Raw genomic sequence first — 8,190 nt, 5'->3', positions numbered from 1 at the left:
GTTGGCTTAAAGCTCAACATTCAGAAAATGAAGATCATGGCATCCGGTCCCATCACTTCATGGCAAATAGATGGGGAAACAGTGGCTGACTTTATTTTTCTGGGCTCCAAAATCACTGCAGATGGTGACTGCAGCCATGAAATTAAAAGATGCTTACTCCTTGGAAGGATAGTTATGACCAACCTAGACAGCATATTAAAAAACAGAGACATTACTTTGCCAACAAAGGTCCTTCTAGTCAAGGCTTTGGTTTTTCCAGTGGTCATGTATGGATGTGAGAGTTCGACTATAAAGAAAGCTGAGCGCCGAAGAATTGATGCTTTTGAACTGTGGTGTTGGAGAAGACTCTTGAGAGTCCCTTGGACTGCAAGGAGATCCAACCAGTCCATGCTTAAGGAGATCAGTTCTGGGTGTTCATTGGAAGGACTGATGTTGAGGCTGAAACTCCAATCCTTTGGCCACCTGATGTAAAGAGCTGACTCATTTGAAAAGACCCTGATGTTGGGAAAGATTGGGGGCAAGAGGAGAAGGGGATGACAGAGGACGAGATGGTTGGATGGCATCACTGGCTTGATGGACATGGGTCTGGGTGGACTCCGGAAGTTTGTGATGGACAGAGAGGCCTGGCATGCTGCGGTTCATGGGGTCACAAAGAGTCGGACAAGACTGAGCGACTGAACTGAACTGAACGGAATGAAGACACTGGCAACCTCCTTCAAAAAGTCCTGTTTATCCACTGTCATATTCAGTTGCCCCTGACCCTGCAGCAGGTCACCACCAACCCATGCCTCTGCTGGAGACTCCTGGACACTCACAGGCAAGTCTGGGTCAATCTTTTGTGGGGTCATTGCTCTTTTCTCCTGGGTCCTGATATGTACAAGGTTTTGTTTGTGTCCTCCAAGAGTCTGTTTCCCCAGTCCTGTGTAAGTTCTGGCAGCTCAATTGTGGGGTTAATGGTGACCTCCTCCAAGAGGACTTATGCCACACCAAGGTCTGCTGCACCCAAAGCCCCTGCCCCTGTGGCAGGCCACTGCTGACACTCAAACACTCAAAGGCAAGTCTGGCTCAGTCTCTGTGGGGTCTCCTGGTGTGCACAAGGTTTTCTTTGAGCCCTCTGAATGTCTCTGGTGGGTATGGGGTTTGATTCTAAACACGATTTCACCCCTCCTACCATCTTGTGGGGGCTTCTCCTTTGTCCTTGGACATAGGGTATCTTTTCTTGGTGAGATACAACATTCTCCTGTGGATGGTTTTTCAGCAGTGAGTTGTAATTTTGGAGTTCTTGCAGGAGAAGATTTGCACACGTCCTTCTACTCTGCCATCTTGTAGAAGATGTCCTCTACAGATGGTCAATACAAAAATTAGATTGATTATATTCTTTGCAGCCAAAGATGGAGAAGCTCTATATAGTCAGCAAAAACAAGACTAGGAGCTGACTATGGCTTACCTTATTGCCAAATTCAGACTTAAATCAAAGAAAGTAGGGAAAACCACTAGACCATTTAGGTATGACCTAAATCAAATCCCTTACGACTATAGAGTAGAAGTGTCAAATAGATTCAAGGGATTAGAGCTGATAGACAGAGTGCCTGAAGAACTATAGAAAGAGGTTGGTGACATCGTACAGGAGGCAGTGTCAAGACCATCCCCAAGAAAAAGAAATGCAAAAAGGCAAAATGGTTTTCTGAGGAGGGCTTACAGATAGCTGAGAAAAGAAGAGACGCTAAAGGCAAAGGAGAAAAGGAAAGACATATCCATTTGAATGCAGAGTTCCAAAGAATAACAAGGATGGAAAAGAAAGCCTTCCTCAGTGATCAGTGCAAAGAAATAGAGGAAAACAACAGAATGGGAAAGACTAGAGATCTCTTCAAGGAAATTAGAGTTACCAAGGGAACACTTCATGCAAAGATGGGCACAATAAAGGACAAAAATGGTATGGACCTAACAGAAGCAGAAGATATTAAGAAGAGGTGACAAGAATACACAGAAGAACTGTACAAAAAACATCTTCATGATCCATATAACCATGATGGTGTGATCACTCACCTAGAGCCAGCCATCCTGGGATGCAAAGTCAAGTGAGCCTTAGGAAGCATCACTAGAAACAAAGCTAGTGGAGGTGATGGAATTCCAGTCGAGCTATTTCAAATCCTAAAAGATGTGAAAGTGCTGCACTCAATATACCACCAAATTTGGAAAACTCAGCAGTGACCACAGGAGTGAAAAAGGTCAGTTTTCATTCCAATCCCAAAGAAAGGCAATGCCAAGAATGTTCAAACTACCGCACAATTGTACTCATCTCACATGCTAGCAAAGTAATGCTCAAAATTCTCCAAGCCAGGCTTCAACAGTATGTGAACTGTGACCTTCCAGATGTTCAAGTTGGATTTAGAAAAGGCAGAGGAACCAGAGATAAAATTGCCAACATTTGTTGGACATCGAAAAAGCAAGAGAGTTCCAGTAAAACATCTACTTCTACTTTATTGACTACCCCAAAGCCTTTGACTGTGTAGATCACAACAAACTGTGGAAAATTCTGAAAGAGATGGGAATACCAGACCACCTGACCTGCCTCTTGAGAAATCTGTATGCAGGTCAAGAAGCAACAGTTAGAATTGGACATGGAACAACAGACTGGTTCCAAACTGGGAAAGGAGTAGGTCAAAGTTGTATATTGTCACCCTGCTTATTTAACTTATTTGCAGAGTGTATCATGCAAAATGTCGGGCTGGATGAAGCACAAGCTGGAATCAAGGTTGCCAGGAGAAATATCAATAACCTCAGATACACAGATGACACCACCCTTACGTCAGAAAGCAAAGAACTAAAGAGCCTCTTGATGAAAGTGAGAGGAGAGTGAAAAGGCTGGCTTAAAACTCAACATTTAGAAAACTAAGATTTGGCATCTGGTCCCATCACTCATGGCAAATAGATGGGGAAACAGTGGAAAGAGTAACAGACTTAATTTTCTTGAGCTCCAAAATCACTGCAGATGGTGACTGCAGCCATGAAATTAAAAGATGCTTGCTCCTTGGAAGAAAAGCTATGACCAATCTAGACATCATATTAAAAAGCTGAGACATTACTTTGCCAACAAAATTCCGTCTAGTTAAAGCTATGGTTTTTCTAGTAGTCACATGAGGTGGGTAACGGGCAGGAAGGCCAAGGGTCTCCAAAATGGAGGAAATAGGCTGCAAGTGTCTCTTAAAATTCTGTGTTTTCTGTGTTTCTCTTAAAATTCATGGTTCTGTGGAACCATGATAACACCTGGTTCCACCAGAACTTAACTTTTCTCAAACCTTGGGCTGATAATAGCTCAACAACAGTATTCATATCAATTGTTTTATGGTTGGGGGATGACAAACCTCATGCCATCCTATCTCAAAAAAGGATATTGTAGGAGAAGGGCCTGGTGAAACTCCGTCAGCCTTGAGGTGTCTCTCTTATCTGATTAATAGCTTTCTAACAGATAGAAAACATCTGGCTAAAGATTAGCAGAGGGGCACTCTCCATCCCCCTTCTGATGTCTATGTCAGAAGTTAACTCTGTCCCTTTTTCACTTTAAGAAAACCCTGCTACACAAAAGCTCTTGAGTGATCAAGCCTGGTCCCTTGTACCAAAGCTAAATCTTCTTCTTTGGAGATCACAAATCTGACATCGTTCACTATAAGCTATCACATGTATAGATGTAAGAGTTGGACCACAAAGAAAGCTGAGCACCAAAGAATCGATGCTTTTGAACTGTGGTGTTGGAGAAAAGTCTTGAGAGTCCCTTGGACTGCAAGGAGATCAAACCAGTCTATCCTAAAGGAAATCAGTCCTGAATATTCAGTGGACAGACTCATGCTGAAGCTGAAACTCCAATACTTTGGCCACCTAATGAGAACTGACTCATTGGAAAAGATGCTGATGCTGGGAAAGATTGAAGGCAGGAGAAGAAGGGGACGACAGAGGATGAGATGGTTGGATGGCATTGCCAACTCGATGGATATGAGTTCGAGCAAGCTCTGAGAGTTGGTGATGGACAGGGAAGCCTTGGCATGCTTTAATCCCTGGGGTCACAAAGAGTCAGACATGACTGAACAACTGAACTAAACTTACAGTTTTTCAGTGAGATGGAAGTGTATTGGCCAGAGGCTGGGGTTTTAGGAACCTGAGTATGATGGCTATTATGTTCACAGTCTTAGAGCGGGCGAGAAAAGCTGGTCTCTCCTGCACTCTGTCTAGCCTAGCAATGCCTTCTCTTACCTTTACCTGCATTCTCTCCCCAAACCCTGCACCCTGTGCTGTTCCTATGACTCTCTAACATGACTTCCTTCTACTCTCTGTCCCTTCTGCTGTATTTGTGGCATTTCCAAGTCCAACAATTTCAAGTCTTCTCTAACTGCACTTGGATTCAGGTTTAAGTCACCATGGTCTAAGAGCTTTATATGTACTAACTCAGTCTTTGCAACAACTCTATTATTATTCCTGTTTTACAGATTCAGAACCTGACACACAGAGAGGTTAAGTAAACTTGACCAGGGTCACCCAGCAAATAAGGCAGAGCCCAGATATGAATCTGAGCTATCTCACTCCAGAGTACATCTTTAAACCACGATGTTTAGGCCACTTATAAATCTCATCCATGTGTCAGACACCATTATATATATATATATATATATATATATATATATATATATATATACATGATATAGTTTTATATATAAATATATCTCATATGTTATATACTATAAACATACATATATAACAGATAAAGTTACTACACACAGACACAGACACACACACATATAATACTCATTTAATCCTCATAGAAACTCTAGATCAAGAAAACAAAAGGAAAGATATTGAATATATGAGCAACAAAATTAGCAGTTTACCTGATGGACACTTATAGAATCCTATACCCAGTATTTAAAGAAGACAAAATATTTAAGTACATTAGAACACTTATAAATTTCAGCCAGAAAACAAGCCTTAAAATGTTCATAGTATCAGAATCATATATGCCACATTCTATGATCAAAATACATATAAAGTGGAAATCTCAAAAAATAACAAAAACTCATATACTTAGGAATTTTAAAGTACATTCATAGCTTGAGCAAGAAATTATAAAGAAAATTAGAAAATATTTATAACTTAATAACAAGTTAAAGACAACATTTCAAAGCTTGTGAGATGCAGCCAAAGTAGTACTTAAATAAAAATGAATAAACTAGTCCCACCCTTGCCCATGGTTTCACCTTCTGCATTTTCAACTGAGGTCTGAAAATATTAAATGGAAAATTCAAAGATTTAATTAAATATGCTTTCAATTGCATGCCTTCTGAGCAGTGTGATGAAATCTTATGTGGTCCTACTCTGTCCTGCTCAAGATCCCCAACCATTGACATCATCCACTCCCCACATCTGATCATTATTGATATTATCATGACTCAATGATCCAGATAACTGGAAACAGATGATCCTCCTTCAGAAGATCAATAGTAGCCTAACTCTTAAGTCACAGTCCCCTCATCATTCACCTTATCGCATCACGTGGTCATTTTATTTTCTCATAAGCAGCAGCAGTAGAAAGGTAAGTACACTACAGTAAGGTATTTTGAGAGAGATCACATTCACAAACTTTTATTACAATATGTTGTTATAATTGTTCTACTTTATTATTAGGTATTGCTGTTATTTATTTATTTATTTTTTACTGTATGTAATTTGTAAATTAAACTATCGTTGGTTTATAGGTGTAGGAAAAAAAGTTAGGATGTATAGGGTTCAGTACTACCCATGGTGTCAGGCATCCAATGGGAGCCTTGGTGTGTATCTCCTGCTGATAAGAGGAGACCACTATAGTCTTTTTTTTTTTTTTTTTTTTACTTATTTTTGACTGTGCTGAGTCTTTGTTACTGTACACAGGCTTTCTCTAGTTGTGGCGAGTAGAGCTTACTCTCTCGTTGCAGTATGCAGGTTTTTCACTGCAGTGGCCTCTCGTTGCAGACCACGGGCTCTAAAGCATGTGGGCTCCAGTAGTTGCAGCACACAGGCTCAATAGTTGGGGCACATGGGCTTAGTTGCCTCACAAAATCTTTCTGGACCAGGGATCGAATCCATTTCCTCTGCTTTGGCAGGTGAATTCCTAACCATTGGATCATCAGGGAAGTCCTGGGACCACTTACATGCGTACATGCTTAAAAAAAGAAGAAAAATTAAAAATTAATAAACTAGGCTTTCAATTTAAGTCAGAGAAAGTACAATGAGAAAGAAGCAAGGAAAATAAGAGAGAGATAATAAATATAAAAGCATAAAGGAACAAAATAGAAATCATTCCCCATTAGGATTAATTGGCAATACTCAACCTCTCTGAGACTTAAAAAATGAAATAGGTCCCTTCTTAAAAGTGTAAGGAAAAGGTTATCATACACAGTTTCATGTCCAGTTCTTTCCTATTTTAAGGTCCTCAAATGGATTTTTCAGAAAGGATTAGAGGACACTTGTTTTTTAAATGACATTTATTTTTTCTAATTCTTCAAGTAATGAGCAATATGAAGAAAAGAAATACAACCCATAGGTTGTATTTAGGTGATAATTATTAATTATTAACATTTAAGTATTTTTTCTATGTGTCTGAATGTTTGTACATGTCCACATGTAGTTACGTGGTGATTTGAAAATTTGGGTTCAAACTGCATAGTGAGATTTATATACAGATGTTTTACTTAAAATTGCATCATCAGCATATACTTGTTTTTGGCCATACTGCCTGGCTTGTGGGATCTTAGTTCTCTGATCAGGGGCTGAACTCAGGCTAGGCAGTGAAACTGTGGAGTCCTAGTCACTGGACCACTAGGGAATTCCTAGCATATACTCTTTAAATATAAAAAAAAAAAAAATTTGGATGGCTGGTTAATATTTGGTTTACTGATAGAATACTGTACTGACTGTGCCCTTCTTGTGGATTACCTGATGGCGCAGTGGGTAAAGAATCTGCCTGCAATGCAGGAGACACAGGAGATATGGGTTTGATCCCTGGGTTGGGAAGATCTCCTAGAGGAGGAAATGGCAATCCATTCCAGTATTCTTGCCTGGAAAATCCCATGGACAGAGGAACCTGGTGGGCTACAGTCCATGGGTCACAAAGGGTTGGACACGACTGAGCAACAGTCGTGTCCTTACTTTCTTTCTTCTTTCTTGTTGTTAGAGAATATTCCCAATTGGGAATATTGGGAAGTCATTCAGCTGACATCAACTCACTGTCCGCTCAATGTGTGGTACCATACTGAATCTAAACACGACTGAGAGATCTTACTGACGAATCTGGTGGTGCTGACCTGCTAGTCTTTCAGAGACCTGAAAAACAAGACTGCTGGATATGACGAGCTTGTGGGCATGATAAAGTAATCAGAGAAACTCTCTGATGTTGGCTTCCTTCCTCATCTTTAATTATTTTCCTGAAAGCATTGTCTGCATTGCTTCATTTTTGGTTTTGCAATTCAAATTTTCAAGGAAAAATAACCACCAATCTCATTTGGACAGTGTTTGCCTTTAGTCTAAATCATCTGCCACTAAAGTAACAGTAGGTTGCCTATGACTTGGGTGCTGGTCCCAGTTCTGTTAGTTAGGTCCCAGGCATGGGGATCATGTGGTATCCAACACGCCTTGCTTTAGGATGCTCACTAGCTTCAGCAAAGGCTGTGGACAGGGCACCTTCTTTAAAAGAAGCTATAGGTTGAGCTATAGCTATTTCCATGGTGTCTCAAAGAGTCAGACATGACTGGGTGACTGAACAATGAACAAGAGGTTGAACAGGCACCAAGGAAAGAGCCATTCTCCAGACTGCTGGTTACTATTGCACAGCTTTGGCATGGCGTAGGTGCTGGTAGAGCAACATTGACAGTGTCAATGGAAAGAGGCAATGGGGAAGTGACAGAAGTGTTAAGGCCCAGTGGGCCTATGATGGAGACAGACACTCAGGGGAGCAGCCACAGAGAGCAGAAGAGCCTGGCATGACTGTGCAATGTCAAATATCTCCTATGCCCACTTTGTGCTAGGCCCTATGGATGATGGCAAAATGTAAGACATGACTGCTGTCCTCCAGGAGGTTATACAAAGTATAGGTAGAAAGCTCATAAGTGTTTTACTTTTTAAAAAATTAAAAAAATAAATAAATGCAGTAGTGGTAACTTCCCATGA

The sequence above is a fragment of the Bubalus kerabau genome, chromosome 2 (genome assembly GCF_029407905.1).
Source record: "Bubalus kerabau isolate K-KA32 ecotype Philippines breed swamp buffalo chromosome 2, PCC_UOA_SB_1v2, whole genome shotgun sequence".
In the NCBI taxonomy this organism is placed as follows: domain Eukaryota; kingdom Metazoa; phylum Chordata; class Mammalia; order Artiodactyla; family Bovidae; genus Bubalus; species Bubalus kerabau.
Note: the sequence above shows the minus strand (reverse complement) of the source record.